The sequence below is a fragment of the Columba livia genome, chromosome 4 (genome assembly GCF_036013475.1).
Source record: "Columba livia isolate bColLiv1 breed racing homer chromosome 4, bColLiv1.pat.W.v2, whole genome shotgun sequence".
NCBI lineage: Eukaryota > Metazoa > Chordata > Aves > Columbiformes > Columbidae > Columba > Columba livia.
The window spans coordinates 73,744,464-73,772,248 of NC_088605.1; the positions used below are offsets into that span (position 1 = coordinate 73,744,464).

Here is a 27,785-nt window from a genome sequence, read left to right on the forward strand (position 1 = left end):
GAGAGGAAAAAGAATTCCTAGGGAAAATGTTCTAGTTCATCACTGAAAAGAGGAAGAGTGCACCTAATTTGATCTGAATTGGAACAAATTCAGTTTGCCACCATAGAAAACCGCTTTGAATTGTATTCTGTCAGTCAGTGAAGTCAGAGGTGTCCTTTCAATCTTTAACGTATCAGAGTCCAGTTAACCCCAGCTCATAGTCGCCGTTGTGTTAGAGCAAATCGAAGGCTTTGTCAAGACCAAGGTCTAATTCCCAAGTGTAGGTCTGCACCAAGGAGTAAAATATGTGGTAAAATTAACATCTGTTAATTTGTGGATTGTTCAGGGCTCTGATTATATGAAGTTCAGGTTCCTTAAATGCCACTTGATTTACTTGGAATAGACAGCTGTGTCTCTGAAAACCTTTACAATATGGGCTACATTGTAATAGAGGGTATTGTGGATATTATTTTTTCCCTTTTTATTAAGCACACATTAATAGTGTCATCCTTTGCACTTCCTGTTTGTTATTTGTCATAGACTTAATGTGATTATTAACATTTTTGGGTTCTGAATCTCAAAGCATGGCCTTTGTTTGTTGTGTAGTCCAGTTAAAATCTCGATGGTAGATTTTCTGTTCTGTTGTTGATGTTTCAACAGAGTTAGTCATGTATGTATGGCTGAATCCATCTCCTTTCAGGTTAAATGCAACTAATATCACATCAAGAAACTGATCAACATTCCTAGTAGGGGGAAACATGACAAATGTAGCTCTTTAATAGAGAAACTCTATTAACTCTAGCTCTTTCAAGAGAAACCTTTTAAATGAAGTTACATTTGAATAGATCTTTTTCTCCAAATCAGTAGGTGAGTTCTTTGTAAGAAATGCGTATTTATTTGTCCCATTTAAAAGAAACTAATTTGACAACGCATGTATTTATGCTTCACTGGCATACTAAGCATTATTATCTTGCAGTTCAGTGACTTTCAGACGTGCATTACTCTAAGGCACTTAATGGCAGAGTTTTGTTAGTGGATACTGGCACAGGCCTTTATAAAACTTGCATACATGTCCTAATAGCTGCCTATGCCCCAATGTATGATGGGATGGCCAATTTGTGTTTGTGCTGATGCCCTAATCTTTCTACATGCTTTGCTGCTTGTGCCTGTCATCTGAAGAGAGCCATTAAGTACCCTGGTGTGTGTGCCTCTGTATAGGCCATGTCTATGTTTGGCATTTGGCCTGAGTTGCTTCTGGAAGTGGCCTTGGGGATGTCTTAACACCTTAAACATCCCTGGAAATGCTTAGAAAAGCACAGGCTGGTACAGGACAAATCCATGCCAGGGACAGTTTTAGTCATTCATCCATAGAGATGAGTGAGTGCCAAGCTTGAAAACATACTTTGGCACTGCTTAATTTATTAGTATAGACTTCATTTTATAACTTTCTCATTGGAAGTGTTCCACCCCAAAAGAAATCCAGCCTCTTCCACCAGCTTATATTCAGAGATTCGGGAGAAGACAGTCCCCATATTTTTCTCATTCTTTACTCTTTTTATTACCTCATTTGATTGACTTATTTACTGAACTGCTTTACTGTGTGTAAAATATGCAGTATGGTGAGTAGCTCATGTGTAAAGATAAAGTTCAACCGCAGTTACAAGAGTTAGAGGTATCTTCTAGTATTCAAGACATAAATTAGGGCATATTTTTTGTGGCTAGCCCAAGCCATGCTGATGATAGAGCTTAGATAGATCTACTAAATCATAAATAAACTATATTTATGATTAAGTAGATCCTGGAAAGCAACAGAAGACTAAATATTTGAGGTTTTGAATAGTCCCTTGGAATTTCTGCCAAGAGGGGAAGATTCCTTCTGCCTGTAGAGTATTAATGTTTGAGTAGAACTTGTTCTTCCTCCTAGATTTTCTAACAGTGTTATGCAGAGCTGACATATTTAAGCCCATAGAGTTTAGGCAGGTTGTTCCAAATCTTTATCAACAACTCAGATAGTTTTTATCCAGATAAAGTAATTTGGGTTATTCTGTCTTTTCTGTTTTCTTCCCCAACTTTCCATGAATCAGCAGATGAAGATATTATAGTGGGTTTCTGAATTGATTTTTGCAGTCATCTTACAGGATAGGCTGTCTAACAGGACAACAAACAAACAAAGGAAGAGGAAAGCAAACCTTCTTTGAGCTATTTATAAAAGATATTAGTTCACAGCTATAATAAAGTAAAGCAGGTGTTTAAACTTCAGTGAATGTTTAAAGTTTAACATGAGTAGGTTTATAAAAACATTAAGTGGTTAATGTATTTAAGCATTAAAACCTTAAGCAACAAGCACAATTACTTGTCTTCTATTTATTTGTGAAGTGCATACCAAATAACTTCCCCTACAATTTTAGGGGAAAAAATGAATGAAAATGTTGTTGTTGTCCTTGAATAAATTTACAAGTAGAGAAAGGGTCTAGTAGTAATAATTTAACCATTTGCCTACTGTGAAACTATTAAAAATTCTGTTCAGTTTATCTCCTGAAGGTAATATTAAAACGTTTTTCATCTGTTTTAACTCCCTCATAGTCTCTATTCCTACCATTTCCTAAACCACCCTCTTTCTTTTTTTTGTCTTAATAACGAGAACCGTATTTTTATGGACGTCCTGGTACATCTGAAACTTTCGCTGGGTGTTCAGTCCTGTGTGCCATTTTTGGTTGTTGTTTGTTGGCTCTTTTGTGCCTTTAGCTGGGTACAATATTTTCTATAGGTCTTTCATAGATCTGGCATTGAAAGTTGAAGTATTGCAGTACTGTCTGTGTTGATCAGTCTTCAGGGTATGAAAATTCAGTCACCAGGTTATGAGAATCTGTACAGAAGTGGTTTCCTGGTGTATTTTTTTTCTCTCTGAGAATCAGTAGAGGTCTGAAGGAATGTATCATTGAATCTTGTGTTACTTCTGCATGTCAGGAAGCAAAACACAGTGGGAGGCCCATGGTTGTGCTGCATGAAGCATATAAGTGACCCCCTGCAGGTTTCAGAACACTTGTTAAAAATACAAGCTGTACTCTGCACATACTCCTTATCCGTAGAATCATACAAGAGAGACCCTCAGGATCATCAAGTCCAACCATAACCCAGCCAAACTCTAGCACTAAACCGTGTCCTCAAGAACCTCGTCTAAACGCCTTTTAAACCCCTCCAGGGATGGTGACTCCACCACTGCCCTGGGCAGCCTGTTCCAATGCCCGACAACCCATTCGGTGAAGACTTTTCCTAATATCCAATCTAAACCTCTCCTGGCGCAACTTGAGGCCATTTCCTCTTGTCCCATCACTTACTACTTGGGAGAAGAGCCCAACCCCTCCATGCTCCAACCTCCTTTCAGGCAGTTGCAGACAGCGATCAGGTCTCCCCTCAGCTCTTGTTCTCACATGGTACTTACACAGTAACTAAGGAAAAGTACATGAAAGTCCCTGAATGAGTCCAGTCTCCTGTTTCTGCTGGTTCTCTTTTATAGTCTTTCAGATAATGGTAGGATAAGCATCCATGTAGTGGGCTCCTGTGGCAGATTGGGGAAAAAAAATAGCATTTTGCAATGCCATTAATTAAAATTCTCCTGTAAATTTGTAATTATTAGTCTTTCCAACATTTACACTTTCTACAATTTATGTCTGGGATTGGAATTACTTTGTACTTTATATATCAGGTTAGTAAAGAAGACTTTTCCTGCTAAACCTTAAAAAATGTATTTAAATCATACATTTTTTTGGTCTTTAAATGCTGCAAGAACCTGAGAATCTCAGAAAGCCTCAAAAGGATGCCGTTGGATCCTTTTAGGCAAGCAGTTCCCAGATACACTCACCATGATTGAAATTGGATTCATAAAGCAAAGGTTGGAATTCTGCCACCTTCACTGTTAGGGAAGAACTTCTGTAACATTTAATTATTGTGGTTCCAATGCAACCAGGCATTTAATGCAAGGGTTCTCAGTAGAGGAAGGCTGACAAAATCTGGGCTGTGATGATTATGATTGAACATTGCAAACAGCTCATCCAAGGCAGGTTGCATCTTGATAACCACAGTGATTCTCAAGAATGGCTCAGCTCAAAGAACCACATTCAGACCTTGGAGTCTGGCCCTGAGGAATTCTCAAATCATGTGAATCAAGGGAGGAAAAATAGGTTTTATCAGATAACTATTCCTAAACTTTATTAAGTTTTATCACTCGGGCTTTAAATCTGGAATTCAACCCTTATTTAGTCAAATAACAGGATTTCATATGACCTTTAGGTTTTCTTATCCACAAAGCAACTCAGAAAATGATCCTCTTCAGAGAAAAAACTGGTCTAGTCAAATCAAGTTATCACCTCTTGGGAATTTAAGCAAAGAAATTCTCTCTGTTCAGATTCTTTGGCAACATTTGAACCTACTGAAAAATTCCTAAATATCCAAATTAAGAGTTATTGGAATAAATGGCTCATAGTTGAGGTAACTTATTTCTTAAGGCCTTTAGGTGGAAAATTAAAGTATAAATTAGTCATATTGCCAGTAATGTTATTCCCTGTCACAGCATTTCTGTTTCTCTTCTGCTCAAAACCACTAATGAACAGTCTAGCTGTAGAAGCAGCACAAACATTGTGCTCCCGAGTTTGTACTTTTGGCAGTTCATAATACGTCAGTGTCTGCACTGTCAGATTCTGCTTCAGATCAGATGGCCACAGGTCTGGCACTAAGACAAATACGTTTAAATCTCACACAGACGAAGAAGTGGGGAAGTCTCTGCAGGTTTGGGTATGAATACAGCCCTTTCTTCAGCCATGTGTTTTGGAATTAGAAGTTTTCACTAAAATTACTGGCATAATTCCTGCTGCAAATAGTCTCTGTCCGTCCCTGTACTGGTAAGGTACTACTCCCAGTGTATAAACAAACGGTGATTCATTAGCATGATGACATAGAACAACAGATGACCTTGCATATGAATGGCTTATTCTTCTTCTTCAGTCATGGTAATGAATCATTTCACTCTTGCAACCCTCCCTTCACTTCTACTTGGATACATTTCTTATTATTCAGAATTCTCTTCTTGAAAGAACAGTTGTCCCTGGAGGTCGAGAGGGCATGGATCCTTACTCATAGAAACCACAGAGGAGCACAACTCTGCTGAGTTAGCAGGCAGCCTTCTGGTTATCAGTGCCTCTAGTTGCTGTTTTACATTGGACCATACTTTCCTCTTCACAGTTTGTGTCCTTCTGACATGAGGTGCGTTTCACGCATGCAAGCATAAGTTGTACATGAAAATTATTATTCTTTCTGTAGAGATCTCATTGAAATGTTGAGACAGGCTGAATGTAAATTCTGGGTAAGAACTTCAAGATTATTCATTGGAAAATCCATGAGAATAAATCTCTTTTGTCATTATGTAGAAAGTATTTAATGCGTTTCAGTTTTGTTATTCTCCAGCCCTTCTGAATACAGGGAAGCCTTGTTCTGAACTTGCTACCCCCACAAGCTCTTCATGTTTCTTAAAATACTTCAATATGCAGATTTCTTGAAGGGCTTCCACAAAGTGGTAGCTAGGAGTCTCTGGATGTTTTTTATGGAACTTTGTTGCTTAAGTAGATCTTATGACCATAATCTCACATTTAAATAGTCCTTTTGGCACTTGGCCATTTGTCCCTGTTGTGTATCAGTGGTAAACAGCTGAGCTGGCTGACTTTTAAATACAAAAACATTGTGTTCTAGCTGAAGCTGTTAATGAAACGACTACTGAAAAGACTGTTGGTGAAAGTTGGCAACTGCAACAGTCCTGTTCCTAGAAGTACAATGTCTGATATTAACAATGGCTTTGTAGGTCTGAACACTCCCTTTGTCAGGGGATTTGTGCGATATACCACACAAGCTAAGTAATTTCTGAAGCATGGTTTTGCACACCCAAACTGTTAACATATTGCTTAGACTTGAAGGGAGAAGAGTGGAGATTCACCGACCTTCTTCAAATGTTTAGTAACTTGCTGCAAAAGAAGGAAAATAGTTCTGATGGTGCATAAGACAAAAGTAACAGGCTTAAATTACAGTTAAGAAGGTTTAAGCTAGACATCAGGAGAAAAAAAAAATCTTCCTAAAGATAAGGATCAATTAGTCACAGAAATCGACTGCCTAGAGGTTTTAGAGCCCTGGTCACTGAATGTTTTTTTAAGAGCAGTTAAACAAACCCTGGCAGAGATGCAGCTGATCCTGCCTCAGGGCAGATAGATGGACTTAATAACCTCCTGAGTTCTTTCCTAGACTAAGCTTTGTAATTCCATCACTGCTCAAAATCACACCAGAACTGTGTGGCAAACCAAGGAACCACACCTTCTGCACCAGCTCCTGCTACCATTACAGCTCAATCATCCTTGTTTTCTTTCATTACTGGTGCACCAGAATATACCAGTTATGAGCTGCCATAGCAATAGGCAAAGAGGAAGATGTGATCTCTGCGTCTGCAGATACAGCAACCTGGATATTTCATACAAACAGTCAGTTGTCCACACCAGACATTAAATAGCGGCCAAGGAGCTAAGAAGGTCAGCACCATACTTCATGCTGGCAGTATGGATTTGGTCACTGTACCTTTTATACGGGCTTCCCAAACAATGAGGACACGTGAGTTGTCATCAGGGCAAATTAAAAAAATCTTTAGATTCCAAATAAAGTGGTTATCCTGACTTCCTTTCGCTAGCTGACCCTTCTCCTTATTCTCATTAGTAATTAACAAAACCCAAACTCACAATTTAACAAAAATAATAAGATGTAGAATAACATGGCTATACAAAATGAGTTCTATAAGATTTGACAATGCTGTAGCTACACTCAAACTTTCCTGAGATAGGATCCAGTTTTTCACAGATCCCCATTCATATTTTTGTATTTCTGCTTATTTTGTATTGATTTTTATGATACTAAAACTAAAAAGCATGTAGACCCCGAGAAGAATGAAGTGCATCTGAAATGAAATACACTGCATTTGTATTTTAATTGCTGGTAATAAGAATTATAATGATTGTTGTAACTGTGGGTGAGTATCTGTCTATAAAAATCATAATTGCAGACTATAATCCAAAATTTGAAGAAAACAGTAGTTCTTCTTTTCCACATTTCATAAATTGGAGGTAAAGGTTATGGATTTATGTTGTATACATTGAAAACATTTTTCCAGAGTACCAGGTTATCATCCTAAGCCATTTAAACATGTGGCTACATAAAAGTATTAAATTATTCTGAAAGAAGATTAGATGTAACAATTTTTTACTTTTCAAATCTCATGCGAGGCCTTTCCAAGTGAAAGAGTCTATTGAAATCAATGGGACTTCTTGCATTACAGGACTGCTCTGCAGAGAATTACATGAGGAACCTGAGGAGAACAGGCTGAATGAATACTACTTTGATTGCCAGCACCAGCTCTTAATTCACATTGCAATGGTTTTGTCATCATCTAAAGGTTTCTCTGATCCTATGGAGAGCCTCTAGGCAGCTGCTGAACATGACATGTGTGACAGAGAATCAAACCAGTGGGTGGACTCAGTCAGAAGAGTCTTTTTCTGGTGATATGTATAGTTTCCTGAAATATTTGCCCCACAGCTTAGACTCCTTAAGACATCCTTAGGAGAGAAATTCCAACGTGTTCCGATAAACACACACACACACAAAAAAGCAGACAATCTATCCTAATGATGTCTCATAATGATCAATAAAAGGCCACCTTCAACCCTGCCATTCATTTGCCTCTTTTTCTCACGAAGAGGGGTTGATAGAACAAATTATAGACCAAACTGAAAGTATTGACAGCACCATGTGTTTTCTGCAAGGTGGATACATAGGTATCTGAAGGAATGTGTGCATGTTAATTTTAAAAGTGAATATGAGAAACGTCCTGACGATTAAGCTAGAAAAGCCACTGAGGAATATAATGCAGAATTACGAAGCGAGCACAGAAATATCCCAAATTCTGCTTTGGCTTGCACCCCAGAAAAGCAAAATGATTTAGCGGAATGTGAGTGACATGTTAGTCCCTAGAAGTAACATTTATTTCAGCTCCGAAAAAACACATTTAAGCTATTATGTGAGTGTTTGAGAAGTAATTAGAAATTGGTTTGGATTTTTTGGGGGGTTGGTTTTTTTTGGTTGTTTTTTGCTTGTTTTTTCTTCTTTAAGCTCCCATTTTGTGCTCTGTAGCAAAGGAGCACCTTCAAAACAGAAACATGCTCTAACAAGCATGGAATCAGTTTAAAAATGAACTTGAGTCACAGCTTCAGATTGACATTTGCTGTGTTTGCAGATCAAATATAAATGTAAAATGTTATGAGATGCAGAAGAAGATTGTCCATAGGTGTGTCAACCAAATGTGCTACATTTTGGAGGTTTCACAGTGGACACTCAATTCCTCTTACAGCTAAGCAATGCTTATCTACTCACATTCCTTAGAGTAACTTGTTCAATACTCAAACTCTTCCATGGTCCAGGTAAACTGAAAAGCTTCGGGAGGTGTGCATGACAATTTGTCCCATGATGGAACGCAAGACACTAAAGCTCAGAACAGGTTCATATAGAGCATTTGGTCATATATAGTCACTGGTCATATAGAGTATTTGTGGCTCTACCAAGCCTCTAGGAGTATAATCCCTGATGGTTATACCACCAGGCCAAGCATTAATGTGAGAATGTGAAATGTGTGGGGAAAAAAAGAAAAACAAGAGCATTATTGTGACAAAGGAATTGGAAATATCTGAAGTAGAAAAATATAGAATCAGTGCTGCAATGGAATAATAGATGTCATTCTGGGATGATGAACAGCTACTCAGGATGCTGCTTAAGCTCAGAAAAATTAGAAGAAACTTGCATTGTGTTTGTCATATCCAAGAGCAGATCGAAGTATATGCTTGGATGTAAGCCAATCAGCAATAAAATCATTACAGTTCTTTTTCTAGCAAATCCAGTCAATATGTCGATCATACAGATCAACACTCCTACGACAGCAGATGATAAAGATGCAGTTGATGAGTTCTATCAACAGCTCAAGGAGACACTCATTAGAAATGAAACAAAGCTATCACCCTTGCAACCGGGGACCTAACTGTGAAAGTTTGGCTGTTGGATGTATAACACCTCCAAAACAAGTAATGGGAAACCACTATTTGTCTTGGTTTATTGAATGAAAGAGGCATCTGGTTGAACTTTGTTGCTTTCATGTTCATTTATTCTTCATTTAACACCTAAATTGAATGCCCAAGATATTTGTACAGATGGGTATGGCATCATGACTAAGAGCCAAGTGATGCTGAAAGATAAACATGTAGCAAGCAAAGAAAACCCTGAGTCAGAAGATCAATTGTTGACTTCTAGAATGTCAAAAGATATATTCAGCAGCCCGTTGCTTCTTGTCTGGAGGCAGAATAATCTATAGGCTGTCTATCCAGAAGAGATAGGTGGTATTGGCATGGAGGAGTAGTTAGTTAGCCCAAATGGGCCATGGAATAAAACTGCCAAGTGCAAGCAACCAGTAAACACATCCTGCTAAGTCAGTACTGGGCTCTGAACATCTGTGAACAGCAGCACGCAACCATTTCATTAGGCAGCCTGTGAAACAGTAACATACGCTGCCCGGAATTTTTCAGCGTGTATGGAGAATTTGCTCTGAGAGAAGCTCTGAAAGGATTTGCAAACTAGAAAGGAATGACACATCTCATACCCGCACAGCCCGGGGATGGAGTCAGATGTGCCGATGAGATAACGAGGCAAGCTGCAGTCCCCGATAACAGGCAGCAAATTCTGGAGTCAGTGAAACCACCAGTGAAAACCACATTAAGGACCTTAATGTGGGAGGGAATGAAATGCCTGTGTACTGACGGAGTTACCACAGATAGGATGCAAGCAATCATTACCTAATGATCAAATGCAGAAGCAATAGATAAATTCAGTTTTATGGAACTTTTGTATCCAACCTCAATGATATTCAAAGGGAAGTGGAGGCAGAATTTAAATTCTGTATCTTCTCACAGAGAAAACCATGTGATACCCTAGAAGCATTTAGAAGAGTACAAAGGTTCAACAGGTGAAAAGCTTAAATATTTTCAGTACTGGCTTGGAGAAGTGAGTTGCAGGAAACCAAGCCTGATCACAGAAAGAGAGCTGAGATGTGTAGGCTTAATGCATATTGTACGTAGAAAATAATAAAAATGCTTGTTAGAAATATTGAAAGATATAAGTGGTCTCCTGTAAGAAATCAGCAGGAGCCACTTCAGTATCTTGATTCTTCAGACATAAAGAAGGGAGAACGAGCGATTTACAAAGGAATGACTGTGCTTTGTACCAGATGGGAACAACTAGAATGATGTAGAACGGTAGGGGGTACTGTACTGTACTCTGCATTTCAACGACGTATTCTCTCAAGAAGGCTTCTAAAAATTCTGTCAGAAATGTTCCTTGACAAATCCGTTGCTTTTTCTTTTACTGTTCAATCAGAGCTGACCAGTCCTGAATTCTCTTGCATTTCTTGTGAGCCTCTCAGTGGTTCACTTTCAATGCCGCCTTAAAAGCAGCTGGTTGCAGATGAATCTTCTTCGAGCAAGACACTTAGTGCAATAGCCCATATAGCGGTCCGTAAGCAAATGAATGTAAGAAAAGCAACTTATTGCAACTCTGATCATCTGGACATTTGGAACAATAAAAGTGACTGATCTGTTTAAGATGTTTTTCAACATGTTTTAAGTCCCAGGTAATGAAGAAAAGCAAATAAAAGCTTATTCTTCACCTAATTTTCTTCCCATTATACATGGATCAATACTTTGCTAGCTTAGCCTGTATTCCGGGCATATCTTCTAAAACATCAGCAAAAGCATGGCCATCAGTATTATCTGCACATAATTTGTATAGATCTCATTCCTAGTTACTTCAGGTGGTACTATACTAGAAGTATGAATGTCATCAGTGTGCAGTATCCACCTTTTGGCAACTGTCCTCCGTAAGATCAGGTTAGTTATTTGCTACATGACTCCAGTGAACTAGCAATGAGAGGCAAACAGTAGTTAGCCTTAATATGGGTAAATCTTCTATAATTTTAGCTCTTTGAAATCCAGTTATTCTGTATGTTTTACCTTTCTGCTTTCACAGCCTTTCTGTGTTGCCCACTTCTATTTTTCTGAGTCATGCCTACAGTAACTGAAAACTAGTTATGCTTATTTGATGGAAAATCTAGACAGACTGAAACACAGCACATTGTGTCTTTGCTGCTCTTATGTCCAAATTTTGAACAACAGCCACAGAGTTTATCATGCTTCTTGCATTTTATTATTTCTACTGCCATACAGTTCTTTTCTTCAAGACTTATTACCTTAGAAGAAAATGTAGGTTGTCTAACAGTTTCCTGGACCATTTGCAAATACTAGATTGCAAAATACTATACGTAAGTACAAGGAGCCACAAAGATATCTGCACTCGAAACAATAAATTCAATGGGATAACTGAACATTTTAATACTTCTCTTCTCTTCTCTTCTCTTCTCTTCTCTTCTCTTCTCTTCTCTTCTCTTCTCTTCTCTTCTCTTCTCTTCTCTTCTCTTCTCTTCTCTTCTCTTCTCTTCTCTTCTCTTCTCTTCTCTTCTCTTCTCTTCTCTTCTCTTCTCTTCTCTTCTCTCTTCTGCTTCTTCTGCTTCTTCTTCTCCTCTTCTCTTCTCTCCTGCTTTGCTCTTCCTACCCAGAAATAAAGTATCCATCCACCCTTTCTATCTTTTATGTATTTAATTGTACTGTTTCTCTCCTTTTGATGTACAGAGAAATCCAGTTAAACTGGTCAGCATGTAATCAAGAAAATGCCGGACTTTGTTCTATATGTTTCACTTAAAGCTGATGGTGTGATTTAGATAATTACTTTTACTTTTTTTAAATCAAGTTGTTTTCATGCAGTGAGGAAGAAATTTGGAGGCTGGCGTTCTTCCTTCCAATCCTTGCTTTCTACAACCTCAGGTGCAGGTGTCGTGCTCATGTTACAGAAATATTTGAAGCAGGCTTCATGGTCTCCAGAACCTAACACGGGAGATGAATTCTCTGCCACTTCCTCTCCCGTTTGTCATTTTTGCAGTCTGAAATGCGATGCAGCTTTGCAGTCATGCTGATGCTGTTCAGCTTCCCCTCATGTGTATTTTATAGGAAAAAACCCAACTTTGTTTTCTGGATTTCTCCATAAACAATTAAAAACAGCATAAGACAAGAAAAGGGAAAAAAAGGTGATGTTTGATGAGCAGATCAAATGCACAAAACGGTAACTTGGGGTTTATCCAAAGTACATTTTCCTTTACCCAGACATGCTTTTTCTCCTTGTTGCTGTCATGATTGATTAGTGAAGCACCAAACAATCCGTGTCATTATTCACCAACTGCAGACCATCTGGAGGCAGGAATTTGCAGTCTTTCTAGAAATGTATCTGCACTGGGTTTGCTGTATGCTTTTGAGCCTAGTACTTAATCACCACATGTGGGAGGTGTTAACTAGGGAATTGCCTTTCCATTCTAACTACATTATCATCTATATTGTGCTGGAAATGTCTATAACATTTAAGACGCTTTACAAAGGGTTAGAAGTGCAACACACATAACAGCTCGTGCCTCAAAGAGCACGGAGTTGAAGTGCACAAATGAGTACCATAAAATAAAAGGCAAATGATGAGGGGAGAGTGGCTGCTAGAGAGGTAAAGGAACAGATGTCAGAAATTTTTTGGAGGAGGAGGTGAGTGAGGAGGAGGGAAGCTGTTCCCATGTGAAAGATGATCTAAAATGGGGAGTGGGCGAAGGAAACAATTTGGAGTTTCTTACAAGTATGTCTGCTGTCCTACCAAGAAGTGTTTGTGCTTTTGAAAGCATAGCTAAATTTGACAGGAAAAATAAACCTTTTAAACATACTAGCATAAAAAGAAACTTAAAACTCCGTCCCATTGCGTGTTCTAGACATACTATGCATTACAGAATCTCTCCAAAACCTCGTAAAAGCATAATAAATGTATCTCTTCTCCTCCAGAGACCAGGCAAAACAACTCAGCCTGCACAAAGACCTGAAGGTCGGTCAACATCTTGAACAGGAAGGTCAACAGTCTGGCTTTGTGGACATGAGGCAGGAAGGCAGGAGGCTTGTTCTGCAGCTGGGGATAACACAATGGGTACCAGCCTCTGGCTGCCTCTTGGTTGAACTAGGGATTGTCCACATTTTTCATTAAATATGAAGAGACATCAATGTTTGGCATAGTGTCTCCTGCCTGGGGGAACATCCATACTGGCTCATGCACTATTTAGGTTGTGCAGAGGTAGTTTCTACAGCTCTTCTGACACATAGAGTGAGGCTACTGTCTGGGTAGTCTGAAGTAACAAAAGCCAACTTAACAGTATTTCTGTACGTTATCTGGCCCTCTTTCTGAGGCACAACAATGGATTTATTTTAAAAAGAGGGGAAATGGATAGACTTGTTGTATTTGCATATGCATACGCAGTTTTATTCCAAAGGCATGCCACAATGTGAACATATGGACTGCGTCTCTTTATGCTAATAAACATTATAGTGCCGTGGCCTGTTCTCTGGCAGAGGCACGTCAGAACTTTTAACTGTATGACTAAGGTCTTCTCTTAGTATAATCTGTCCTTGCTACTTACAGAAAATGGACCTTGTCCTACGGCTGAGCCATCACGTGGCATTGTCTGGGGCAGCACTAATCCGTATGGGCCAAATTCAGGCCAGGCAATGTGCTAATGCTTAAACAATATAGAAGGTCATGATCTAGTGCTGAAAATCACGCCCTGTTTAGACACACAATACACTCGTACAGACACAACAGCAGCATCTAGAGGTGGTGGACACTGGGGCAGGCTCCCCAGGGAGGTGTCACAGCCCCAACCTGACAGTGTTCAAGAGGAGACTGGACAACGTCCTCAGACACACAGTGTGACCTGTGGGGTTGTCAATGCAGGGACAGAGTTGGACTCGATGATCCTGTAGGTCCCTTCCAACTCAGGACATTCTGTGATTCTATGATTTATAATAAAAAGGAGGCCTCCTAGCACACCTGACATTCTCTGGTTTCTCACAAACTGTAACTGGGGAATAAGAGCCACCGAGCAGGCTGGAATACTCCATCTCCTATTGGGATATCAGCTGATATCCCACTGATTGTGTCTGGTTCTCTCATTTATTCAGTGTGATGCACTTTCATCTTACCCAATTTGTCATCCCTTCCCAGTTTATACCGTCTAGAGTTTGTTCTCAGCAATCTTCATCCTATATCAAATTAATTAAAAATAGTCATTAATATTAATCTCGGATCCCTGTGGAATCTCTTTTGATGCTGGGCCACAAATAGTTACTTAGTGAGCTGCTTTTTGTAACCAGTTGCATACGGCAAATGAAGGGGCAGGAAAATTAGGTGAGGAATGATTCTCTCTACTGATCCTGTAATTAAGAAAAGGTGAGAAGCAGTAAATATCGCCAAAGTTGTCATATAGACTTAGCAATGTTTTATATTCTATCACACTTATTCCCATTCTGTCTCTCTGAGCAGGCAGCTGCTAGACTTAACTACAGTAGGATAATGTCAGAAAACAGAAGCAAAATATTTTGATCTGGGGACTGCAGAGCTGTGGGTGGTGTAAACTGTGGCCTCCTTGTAGATCAGAGACGAACCAGGAAGATCTTTTAGAAGAGTGAGAAGCTAAACTATGCTGTTACCAAATTAATGCGCTATCTTTGCTTAAGTCAATGGGAGCTTCATTGTAGTCTCCAGCAGAGTCAGAATTTCCTTCTGAGGACTTAAAACTACCATGTTAGCAGAAAAAAATGGAAAAGATCACTTGCTGTGATATTTTTGGAGACCAGATATGTATATATGTACTTGGTATATCCCACTTAGCCACATCCCAGCTGCATAGTGGGTAAAACTCAAGCATCCATGAGGTTCTCCACTCCTTGCGCCTTGATTTCTACTAAGTGGGAATCTTGGCGTATGGAATGGACAGAAATGCTGGTCTGCTCTGAGCTTGTCGCTTCTGGGAACATCATGGCACATATCCACATAGCACTTTAGACAGAGCCTAAGAAAATCTCTGTCTTCAGAATGAAAGAGGTAGATGCCAATACATGAAGAAGCCCATGTACTTCCAGTACCAATTCAGTCTTTTTACACAGAGATACTGCTGTTTCATAAATGATCTAATAATGCTCATTGTCTTAGGTGTCACAGGAAGGCGACATTCAGCACATGAGGAAAGTGTTTTAACCAGGCTGAAGAATGAATAGTAGAATGATGTGCCATAGAAAGATAGTGGGAACCATCTGTTGAAACCTTGTCTGATTCAGATCATTCTTCCTTTGTAATTCATATTGTTTTTTCATTGTATTAACACAGGTCCAGCTCAAAAAGGAAAGAGAGGAAAGAGAAGGGGGAGAGGAAAAAGACGAGAGTCTTTGCCTCGATCTGACAGGTAAGAGGAGTCCCACTTCTGTTACTTACTCCTTCAGGATGTTTCTTCCCTAATACATTTACAAGTCCCATATGCCAGGGAAACAGACCAGTGTTGGGGCCATATCTGGGTTGTGTATCTGCTAAGTTGTAAGAAAAGGGATCTTACAACCAGCTCTACCAAAAACATGTTTTAGAGGAAACCTTCATTACAAGCAAGTGAGGTGATAAGGGGGAAATGCCCTCATGTTTTCCAGTAGCATCCAGCACAGTCTTAAAGCAAATCCCTTAACTTGATGTTATTCATAAAGGAGAATTTTTCTTCCCAGCACACATTAGTGTCCCTGGGAAGAAAGAAGGGTTTGTAATCCGGCCTGGAGTCACTAGGTCTATACTGTGCCTTTTGTGTACCCAGTGAGCTATATGGTCACCTTGGCAAGTGGTGATGAAGCTGTGTGACCACTGACACCTTGTCTGGGCAGTCTCTTGTAGGAGTCTGTAGCTTTTTGTGCCACGCTGCTCCAGACATATCAGAGCTGATTGCATGAATAAGGGGGCAAGGAAGGTAAGGAAAGGTTTTTAAATCGGGACATTTTCCTGCTACAGTCTAAACCAAGAGTAGTTATCAAATTAATTCATAAACACCACCAGCAACAAACAATTGTTTGTTGCTTCCAGATTAAACAGAATTCAGACCAGTGATCAAGAGGCAAAGGGTATCTCACTCATTAACAACCCTGTGAGCCATCAGTTTCCCAAGAGCACTAGGTTTTTATGGAATGCCAGGAAATAGGCAGTAGTTGTGGCATAGTGTATGCTTAAAACGTTAATGACCTTTCTAGCTTAAATGTCGTTGAGTTACTGTAATTAGACAGCAGAAGACTTTTTAAAGATGTGTTCCTGGAGCAAGTTAAGCACTATTTCTGTTACTTGTCATTCTTCAAAGACAGCATCTGAAATACATATCTGAAATGTAGCATCTGAACACTGTTTAGTTTACCCCAGACTTCTCCGTAGCAGCCTTCTCTGAATTTAATAAGGCTGCATTAGAATGAGCAGTGAGTCAATGAAAAGCAATTTTATTTAGTTTATGGAAGAGGCACATTGTGTTTCTCTCCCCTGCCCCCCAAGTAGATTAAATGAAAATATTTCTTTCATATTGAAAGAATACTTTCAAGATTATGTATCATACTGTGATCTCTATAAAATCTTGTGTAAATGTGTATATTTGGGTCACTGTGTATTTGGTCTAAGATACAAAGATGAGCTGAACATAAATGAATATGCTTCTTTAAACATACATAAAGACAACTATTTAATTCACTGAAATTAAAAAAAAATAGGAACGAAATAGCTGGAGCCCAAGTGCGTTAAACAGGGTGACTATGATGGTCTATGTGTGTACGCTTTTGTTCTTTGCAGCCCAGTAGCAACTTCAGTGCCATCTATACAGGGCACACGCTAGGAAATCCTGTCGCTGTTGCAGGGTTTGGCTTTTTGGTGACACGACACAGCGAAATATCCAGGACTAGCGTGCAAAAATTCAAAAGAAGTATGTCCTATGCCATGTGCTGATTTGAATTGCACACTGATGCCAAGGGCCAGTGTATGGGACACCTTATATGTTGGTAACGTGGAAAGTGATGACACCCCAGAGACACCCTAACCTCTCAAGCCAAAGAGTGACTTTATTAGGTCACAGAAGAAGACTTTGATGCTGGATTCAGAAGTCAAAACAGGTATATGAGGCATGTTATTTAACACAACAGTAAAAACTGACTTTGAGTACCGTGCATTAATCAAGAGCGTGAAGCGTGGGGCTGTACATCACCAGCCAGGCATATGACACAGCACAAATTAGTGTTCAGAGCAGAGGTCACTAACAGAAACCATCCTTTGCCACAGGTACTGAAGCTGTGTGGTTTAGTCTCCTTTGAACTACAAATACTCAGAAATTACACCAGGAGGCATGTTGCGCTTTTATTTCATGTTTGTATTTGATCTCATCTTTCATGTCTATTGCATATATTCTGTTTTTCATGTGAAGGTTTCAGCTAGCAGTTTGAATGTTCTTGAGGTATAGATGTTAAATCAAATGCCTGAGTGTGGATGTCAGCATTTGTTATTCTCTACTTTGGACTGTATATATTAACATTTAAAAGCAAAATTGAAGTGTACAGGATGCAGCACTACTCAGAGTTTTTGTTCCTCTGGCCTGGAGGGCATCTGTACTTCATTTTTTTTGCTACCATGGCAACAATTTAGCTTCAGACAACTCATAAAGTGATTGTATATGCTAATAAGAGATCCAGCTTCTTCAGAAAATAAAACTGTCACCCTGTGGTTAGTTGTAAGAGTAAGTTAATACCAGAATTGCAAAGCTAAACTTAATCTCTGTAACAACAAATTTATTTCTGTCTCTAATAAACTGAATTCTTGTTTGAGAGACAAATTAAAAACCAACAAGCTTAACTTCTCTAGCAGTAGAAAAAAGGACAGGAGGAAAGTGAGATTTATTCAAATAGGTGTCCATACTTCTCTTATAAGTAAGCTTAGAGGGACAGTATATCACAACTGTATTCAGTGTTTGTTTATCAGACATTATCTCACAATTCAGAGTACAGAATTCCAGGTGTTGTTAACATCTGTACATACCACAAACAACTAACATATAGTATCATGGTACCTTCTGCTGTTTGGAATTATTATGGATTAAGTTTGATCAGCCATTTTGGAAGATATACAAGTTTCACGCAGCGGATATGTCTGCCCTGATTCTCCATTCCGCTGTGAAATTCGGGGATAGAAAATGGCAAAAAAACCTGTACAATGTGCTGGTAAAAGTTAAACGAGTTAAATAAAAAATAATGGGCTGGAATATTGCACTCTGTATGTGCACGAAAAAATAGCAGTACTTATCTGAGGAAACAAATCCTAGAAGGTATTTCCTGATGAAGTTGGTTTGTGAGCCAGTCAGAGCCTTTATTGCTAGCATGCCATACAGCCACACTGCTCAGGAGTCTCTAATATATATATATGCATTTATTTTCTTCATCCTGGTGCAGTGGCACAGTCCCAGACACTGTGCTGGTGGGAGCATTGGGAGGCTGGGCTGCAGGGAACAGGGACATTAGACTGAGGTGCAGCCTTACGGTTGGTCTGCAGAAAGGCACTTGAAATTCCTGTTTGATTTCCATTAAGGAAAAATATTTGCCAACCCTGCTTTAAAGGGTGCATTTCCATGGCTAGACAGAAGCATTAATGAAGAACTTTCAAATTGCTGCAGTCTAGCTGTATGATTTTAATAGCCATCAAGGGTTATGTTAGCAGCCATTCTGTGTGAAGAAGTGACTCAGAAAAGAAGTCCATCATACAACCAAACTCACATCCACTCCAAACTACACATCCTCTTGGTATTAGCAAGTACCTCGAAGCTGAAAGGCTTCTTGTGGGTGCAGATTTGGTAGATCTTCTCATGAAAAAGGCCTTCAAGCCATCACACCAAGTCATTGCCACTCTCTGGCCTCTTACACAATAATTGCAGTGGGCTACCTTCTCTTTTACTCCAGCTGCTATTTCCTTTTTCCTACTTCTGCCCACTTATTCCACAGAAGAAGGTCTTTGTGACTTGTGTTTTTCATGTGTTACTTCAGGGAGAGCTAAGGCAAAGATAGCAATAAATAATAATAAAATGGAAGAACATTGCTGTATATATGTGTATATATACATATAAATAATGTTTTCTTTTTGGACACTGTATCAAGCTGCTGTTGTCTAGAACTGTATTCAGTTTGATGGCTTCCACCCTCTCTTACTTTGCCATGTATCTCCTGTGATGAAAGAGCAAATCCTTTCAGAAACAAGCAATATTCCCACCAATACAACAATGGAGACAACTCTTCATTATGCCAAATTCTTACCCTGGTTTACTGGCCCCTTTGGACCTCTTTTCCCATCCCATTGTATCTAATAAACCTGAGTTAACCTTTGTAGGAGTAGCTAGACAAACATAACAAAACTTAAGAGCACAGATTCAATAGGGACAGATGATGCAGAGTGTGGGCTGAATGTTCATGCTCCCTTTTTCCTTTGTGGGAAAATCTTTAACAGTCACCAAATAGCAGAAAAGTACTAAGAAAGTTCAACAGCAAAACAGAGGCAGCCAGCTTTTGAAAATAGACTTGAAATTTATAATTATGTTTAACATACTCATCCTGGGAGCACTACCGTATTCCTTCCTGAATAATCATCCATCTCAGCCTGGCTGCTACAGAGGGATCCACATCCTGAATAACTGACCTTCCCTTCGCATTAGAGTCTGTGCTAATGTTTTGATCATGATGTTTTTATGAGAACATTTATATAGAGGATCCACTGCTCTCCTCACCTGGGATTTCCCATGCAGAACCTTCTTTACTCAATCCAGCTTACAAACATATTTTCCAATTCAGTAGCAGAAGCCTGTCCTAATTTGATTTGTGTTTCCTTCTGGTCAAAGAACGGTTCTAGGAGAGATATTCATTAAAGACTCTTTGCACCAAATGCTGTCTCCTTTCCATCAGACACGATTCTGTGGACCATAATACGTGACAATTCTTCAGATTCTTTCTGCTGCTTCCAACCTTTCCTTTTTTTTTAAGTGAAGTTTAAGCACCACCTTTCCTAAGGACTCCATGAAGTCCCAGACACACTTGGTGTACTGCGGTAAACAGAAGGTGTCCCACTTTTTAATCCTTGAAATGAATTCCGAATTCTTAGGTTTGATTATTCTAAAAATTCTCATAGTCACGGAGTCCCACACAAAATCTGAGCAGGAACCATGTGACTGGTGTCCTTTACAATGCCCTTTAGCCCTTGACAAAATGTGACTATAGTAGAGAGATCATCGAAACATTTGCCTGTGTTTTCTTCTGGTTTACCCACAGTAACTATATTTGAGGAATTTGTCTTTCTTGTCTGATGCACCTCGGTAGCCAAAGCAGCTGTTTCAGATACGACTGCTCTGAGGATCATAAGCAATGATTCAATTAACCTTCCTTTGAAAAGCTTGTTGGTAGCATTTAAAATTAACCTGTAACAGCTAAAATAGTATTTCTCTTCATCCTATTCTAGTTTTGACTTCTAATGAGTCAGAAGTGGCTCTCCTAAAATAAACTTATGGATTCTGGATGAAGAAAATACCAAAGTATTTATTTTTCCTCTTCTGGGGAAATACATATTTCACCTACCTCTTATGACAAATCCTTTGCTAAAGAAAATAATGCTTTCATTTCAGTGGAAAAAAAAGATAGCTTCAAAGAGGGGACATGAAGCTGAATACCAGAAGAAAGTTCATTATTGAAATAAATCAAAAAGGTCCGCATTCAGAAGCCAAAGTTTATTGTAATATGTTCTGTTGAGTAGGCTTGGCTTAGAGGTTTTGGTTGTTTACTCTGTCTTGATTCCAAGACTCTGGACAATATGTGTATGTTATATACAATGTATTTATACTTTATTTTTTAACTAAAGGGAAATGATCTTCCTAATTTATTTCTTTATATATATTCCCCTTAATATATGATAAAATACCTTTTTCATTCAAGAGTTAAAATTTCCCATGGTGTCAAGCGAGTGTCTTGTCTTTTACATCATTGTCTGGTTGGACCAGTGCTAAGACATCCTGTTTAGAGATGAGAAGAGTGTCGAATTTTGACATGAAGGTTTTAGTAGTTTGAGTTGCTACTGATTTGCATGCAGAAACAAGATTACGAGAGAAATGAAAATTTGACATTCATCTCCTCACATAAACAGAATGATTTATTCTTTGAATCAAAGTAACCTACTTTGGTTGCTTTTAAAGCCTTTTTTCATTTTTTTCAGCATCTGACGGAGATTTATTTTCCTTAGCAAAGGAATTTTACATTCAGTGAGTTCAAATTTACTCAGTCCCTGACCTTAGAAACTACAATTTCTGCCTAGAAAGTTATATTTCTGAAAATAAAGGTTGAGTGCCAGTAGAAACCGTGGGTAAATCTTAACAGATGGCAGCACATGCTGCAATTTAATGAAATTCCTGCCCATGACTGTAGATACAACTTATTCTGCATAGTTGGTGGGATCCGTGCAATTTCGTATGAATATACATTATGTGGGATTAGTTCTGCCTAAAAAGAAGAGCTTGAGTGGACCGGCACGGTGACACAAATGCATGTTTTCTTTACACGTGTCTAAACCTGGGACAAAATGCCATGGAAGCTGATATTCAATCCAAGCATCCAGCACTTCCTGACCTGGCCCTGGCGACGGGGGCTGACGTGGCTCTGAGATGGTTCGTGTGCACACGGACGTGAGCTGAGCCTGTCGCAAAGGTCAGTTATACTGAGATGTGCACACAGATGGACAGAAGCATCTGTGGAAAACGTGGTCAACAAGAGAGCAAGTAAAGACCAAGGGATAATTTGGTCCTGAGTTCTTTGGCGTTTTTAAGGAATCTGACTTGTTCTGTGCTGTTAGGACTCTGTTATGTTCTGTGTCCCCACCACAAGGTTGGAGTAGTGTATAATTACCTTATGCGGCACCTGAAAATATTATTTTGCAACAAGTCTGCTACTTAATTCATTGGCAAGATCCTACTCGACTGGGTATTGTGGCAGCTGGACCAGAACGACCGTGTTTCACTTGCTTTTGTTCTTTGGGAATGATTTCTGGCTGGACACAGAAAGAGTTGGATCTGACTTGCCAAGCTAGAATATAATCAGTCTTGAACTCCAGTGGATGCTTGGGTGGGTTTTCAGAATATTCCCTATTTAGCAGAGCTAAGTGTGTCAAACATTTTTGTTTTGTGAAATATGAGGGAACACTGAATACAGAAAAACAGATATTAGTTAGAAAAACAGATATTAGTTGAGAATAGCATGAAAATTCTAATGTATACAGAGGAGAAATGGTTTAAAGTGTTGAAATAACCCCTCTGCAAACTAAATAGTTGCTGACTAGCTTAGAAGAGTTAATTACAGCTTGGTTTCCAGTAACTAAGACCTTTTTAGTACCTGCAGGTGTCCAGTAGATGCTTTTGTATCAGCTAGCTGTGAGGGGTAATGTGATCCTCCACCATTTCCCTTTGAGTGCAAGTAGACGCATTTTGTAAGGTAATAGAGAAGAATGAAAAGAAAATGAACACCCCGCTGAAAAGCATTCCGACTTTTTAGAAGTCCAAAGCGGGCTGCAGCGGGGCTCTAATCTGCCTTTAGACTCGAACAGGAACACTCAAATCAGAGCAGCTTTGTGTGTTTGGATCGTCCCTTCACGGCTGAGTTCCAGCCCCATCCTGTTGGAAATGCCCATGCCCCGTTGCTCTGTGCCTGGCGAGGTCGTTCGCGATCCTCGCTGTCAGGTACGGCAATCGAGCTTTTCTTGGCAGCTCTCGGTAAAATCTGGCTCCCAGCTGTTTGCTGGGACTCAATGAAGCTGCTGCTGCTGCCTTTTGGGCTTTAATGCCTTTTATCAAGAGTTTTCTTTTTATTAAAAAGACTACTGTGGCAGCGCACATAAAAAATTCAAAACCCTTTAAGCAGGAAAGAGACTTCAAATGTTTGGTCTCTCGGTGTCATAATGAGGACAACAATGGCCAATGCATTCAGAGGCTGTTCGCATGTAATGCTTTTGCTGCTCTACTTGTGAGGCCATTAGATCATTTGCAGGGAACCGCGGTCCCTCTGCTCTATCCTCACTTGTGCTTTTGGATTAAGGATGAAAGAGGCCCTCCTCCCTCTCACTTACACTTTTTATGCTGAGATTTCTCTGAACAACCTTTCTCGTGTAGACATTTCTGACCACAAGAAACTCTTCTTGCATCTTCAGATGTCCAGTGTTCTTAGAAAATGGGTTAATAGCACTAACTAAAATGCTGTCAGCACGCTTTGATTCAAAGGTGTGTTCAGTTATAGCATTGCTAAATTGGACTAAAAGGCTCAGTTTGAGAGCCTCCTATCAACAAATGGCTTGATGTAGAAATCCTACACCTAAATCCTACAAAAAGTAATTTTATCAGTCATTAAGCATTTGTGGGAAGTGATCACATAATAAAAACCCTTAGCAATGCTGGAATGGCCATCCCACATAACAGTGTAGAAAATTATTACATTTCTTCCTTATGAAAAGTGCAAACTGAAAGGCAAAAACAGAGGTGCTCTTTTACTTTGGGGGTCTGCTGTCCTTCTACATTGATTTTTTGGCCTTTGTTCAGACAAGATTCTGTTAATTATCTTGTCTTATTTCCAAAGTATATACTGAAATACAGAAGCTTGCAGAAGCACTTATTAAAATACTACTTTTTATGGAATTAATAAGCTAAACTTGCACATGCTAATGCTGTGTATGTACACATAGCCATTGTGAAATGCTTCAATAAAAATGGGACCTGTGATCAATACCCCACGTACGTTCTCTTTATTGGCCTGAATAGCTACCGTGAAAAATCTCCAGACAAATCTATAGCAATACTCCCCTTTTTGAATGTTGAGGTACCATCTAAGGACAGGAAACCTATGAGTAACCAGGACCTGACAAGTTGTTCTGGTGCTTAACTATCATCACTTACAGAAAAAGCACTTTATTCTCCATCTAGTCCAGTCCATCTGCACCTTTTAGCCAGTTACACTAATGTCTGTTAATCCAAAGGGCCTTTTACTTCTCATGTTATTACTCACAGAGAGGGCTTAAATTGCTTCTTAACCTTTTCCATTGTAAGCTAAATAGTTTTTTAGTGATGCAGGACTTTTTGCAATCCTTTAAGCGTTCTCATGGCTCTTCTCTACGTTTTTTGCACCATTTTCATTATCCTCCTTGAATTGTCAATGCCAGAATTGGAGACAGTCAGCCCATAACCACAGCAGGGATGCCAAATGAAGGAGTGATGCAAGCTTTCTGCTCTTACCATGCTCTCCTTATTATTTGTCCATTATTTTGCACCTGCTGATGTTTTTTTTGACAGAGGAAAGTTAGAAGTAGGAGCTTTGTGTTTCTGTTTGGAAGGTGTCCCTCTTCCATGAATTCTAACAGCTCTCACTGTGCCTGAGCCGCTGCTGCTTAGGGCTTTGCTCAGAAAATGAGGCGGAGAGTCATTAGCTTTTGCAAGTGGAATCCACCAATGCAGAAGGACCCATTTCTGGCATGTTTTAAAGAAACAGTTCTTAGGCACTGATGATTCATCTCTTTTCCCATTAAAAAGCCTGATGACAAATATGTACTAGGCACCTAAGGGTCTGCTGGAGCTTTGATACGGTCTCACGCCAAAGCAATGCGTTGCCATAATGCGAAAGGTCGAGCTTGAAAGCGGACAGTGAAGAGCAAAGTGTGGAGCTGGGCTGAGTTCACCCCAGCATGCCGGGGACAGCTGGCCAGGGGTGCCCCACACATACCGCTGTGCCCACCATGGGGGCAGTTTGCCACCAGACACGTCGTGGGGCGTCTGGGGTTGCCTTTCAGCCCCAACTGGGGGTGTGTCTCTCACGGTTATAAGTCAAACATAGATTCCTAAACATGCATCTCATGCACCACAGGATAAAAAAGATGTTAAGCTGCTAGAGAGTGTCCAGAGCAGGCTACGAAGTTGGTGAAGGGTTTGGAGGGGAAGCTGTATGAGGAGTGGCTGAAGTCACTTGGCTTGTTCAGCCTGGAGGAGGCTGAGGGGAGAGCTCATGGCGGTTACAGCTTCATCACAAGGGGAGCAGGAGGGGAAAGTGCTGAACTCTGCTCTTTAGTGACCAACAACAGAACCCCAGGGAATGGCAGAAGATGTGCCAGGGGAGGGTCAGTTGGACATGAGGAAAAGGTTCTTCCCCCAGAGGTGCTGGACACTGAACAGGCTCCCCAGGGAGGTGTCACAGCCCCAACCTGACAGTGTTCATGAAGAGACTGGACAACGTCCTCAGACACATGGTGTGACCTGTGGGGTTGTCAGTGCAGGAACAGGAATTGGACTCGATGATCCTTGTGGGTCCCTTCCAACTCAGGCCATTCTATGATTCTATATGCGCAAGCTTGCAGGCCAGTAATGCCAACAAAAAGTCACATCTGCTGGCAGATAAACCTCCCGCATTTAGAAACAAGGAGAACAAAGCCATGCTGTGCACTGCTGTGTTCTGGTTACCAGCCACAGGACGGGCTGTGCTGCGACCCTGGAGCAGCCTGTACACCGCTCCCTTTCCAATTGTGCTGATGCTTTGCGAATTCAGAGCTTTTGGGAACATTCTCAAAGCTGGAGCGGAGCTTGTGGTTTGCAAGGAGGCAGTGAGAAACTAAACAAACGATGGAATAAAGTAGGGTTTTGATTCAGTTGGCTGGTTTATTTTTGTTTGTTGGTTGATTCACCCTTTTTCGGGGCCCTTTTGCTATGTTACTTTTTTTATAACTCCTACAATGTGGAATCTTCACAAATATAACAGGATAACAGCAAAATTATGTGGCAGTTTAAATATCAGACCAGGCATAGAAATTAAAAACTATTTATATTACTCATTTTGTAGCACATATACACATCTCAACAAAGTATATATGATATATATATATTCTCTGAATCTATGATTGTGGACTTAACTTAGGTTAATGGTTGGACTCAATGATCTTAAAGGTCTTTTCCAACCAAAATGATTCTATGATTTTAAGTGTATGTATGTGATTTTAAACAAGTTCCAGAATCTTACTTTTAACTTCCCTTCTATATTGTTTTCTGTAGAAGCATGATTGTTTTAGCAATATTTGGGAATGTTAAATTGTGTTATTTGTGTAGAAGGCTTAAAAATAATCTGATGCATGTAGCGCACAACTAGGATGACCAGTACTCCTCTGCAGTTAAACTGGGCTGAGGGGATGGTCTAAGAAAAGGAGTTAAAAACCCTATGGAGATATAAGAGCACATCCAATCCCTGCAGTAAAAGTGACTAAGTTTGGGGAATGAGACTGAATTGAAAATCCAGAGGATAGGTTTAGTCTCCCAAGAGGACAATAGTCAGGAGCTGAAATTAATTCAAATATACTGATCAGGTGGGAATTAATTAAGAAGAGAAAGAGATATAGATCATACTTCTGAGAGGGTTATGGCTGTATAAGCAATTTAGAAGTTTCTATTTCTCTTTCTAATAGGGAGGGAGTAGATGAAAGTAGCCAGAGAATTGCTAGAATGGAGCCATTTGGAAAGGGAGAGAGAGAGAAAAAAATCATTGTTCAGCCTTTATCACAGAAATTGGCAAAAAGTCTGGGCAAGTGTCATTGTAAATAACCTGTCAGCTCCAGGGTAGATTGTTTTTCTCATGGTCTTATGGATTTTTAAATTTTCTTTCATCCTTTCGTTTTGGTTACTCCATAAGTATTTTGCTTTCTGGTTCCCCTAGGATGACATTCTCACCGTATCCAAGAAGATTTTAATAATAATTTTTTTCTTGAATTTTCCAAAGATAGTCTCTGAAGAAATGTTTTTGAAATGTCAATAGATGTCTGGCTGCAGTAAGTGACAGAGTGACACGAGAGGGGCACGTGCAGACAGAGGAAGCACGTGGAGCCACCACCCTCCTTTCCTATGTCCCATTTATCATACTGATGCTAAAAGTCTTCTCGTCTTCTCCCTTTCCACATGCACAGCAAAGCCAACGTGTTTACATTCTGTGGCTTGCATATATGTGCTGAATGTGCCTGAATGAGCTTTACTGAACTAGGGCCTAAGCTTTGGGAGCCCTTGCTGTAAAGAAAGACAGGCCTTTACATTTTAAATGGTAAAGACAGCCTGAGTGTGAGTTTAGGAGGAGTTTAGCGCTGCTCATGGTGGTGCCTTTTGGCAGCTTCAGTGAGGAGGTCTAATGGAAACCTGCAGTTTCAACCTGACCATGTTTCTTCTACATATGTTGTCTGTGCTGCTTGTGTTGTACCCATCTAATGAACAGCATTCTCCAATGCTTTCAAACCAACCTCTGCGAAAAGCACTGTGTTTAGCTCTAAAAGTTACATGGAATGAAATACAACCGAATTCCAGCACTGCACAAAATCTACACTCTCACCGTTATAACCCAAACCATTCCAGATATATATAAAGTTTGGTTTTAATTGGCTACAACTTCAAGAATGCTGATATGGTTTGGTTTGTTATGTTATTTTAACAAACAAATGCAAAAAGTTTATTTAAATTCAAGCAGCTCTGAATCTACTGTAACCCGTAATCCTCTGATATTTTTAGATAAATGGACCATGAGTGCAACAGATTCTATGTAGCCTGCTGTGGTTTCTTAGCATAAAAATAATCTAGGACTAAACAAACAGTAAGGGGAAAATAAAGCACCCAAACCCACCAAACAGAACTATTTCTA

At 39.7% G+C, this 27,785-nt stretch overlaps 1 long non-coding RNA gene across 1 annotated transcript in view; it reads left to right on the forward strand.

The window, feature by feature from the left end:
* LOC135579452 (uncharacterized) overlaps positions 1-16,236 on the forward strand; it is a 39,280-nt gene extending 23,044 nt beyond the window's left edge. Inside the window, exon 3 of the long non-coding RNA XR_010472592.1 lies at positions 15,397-16,236. This is a non-coding gene — a long non-coding RNA (uncharacterized LOC135579452). The remainder of the gene's footprint in view (positions 1-15,396) is intronic.
* The last annotated feature ends 11,549 nt before the right edge of the window (positions 16,237-27,785 follow it).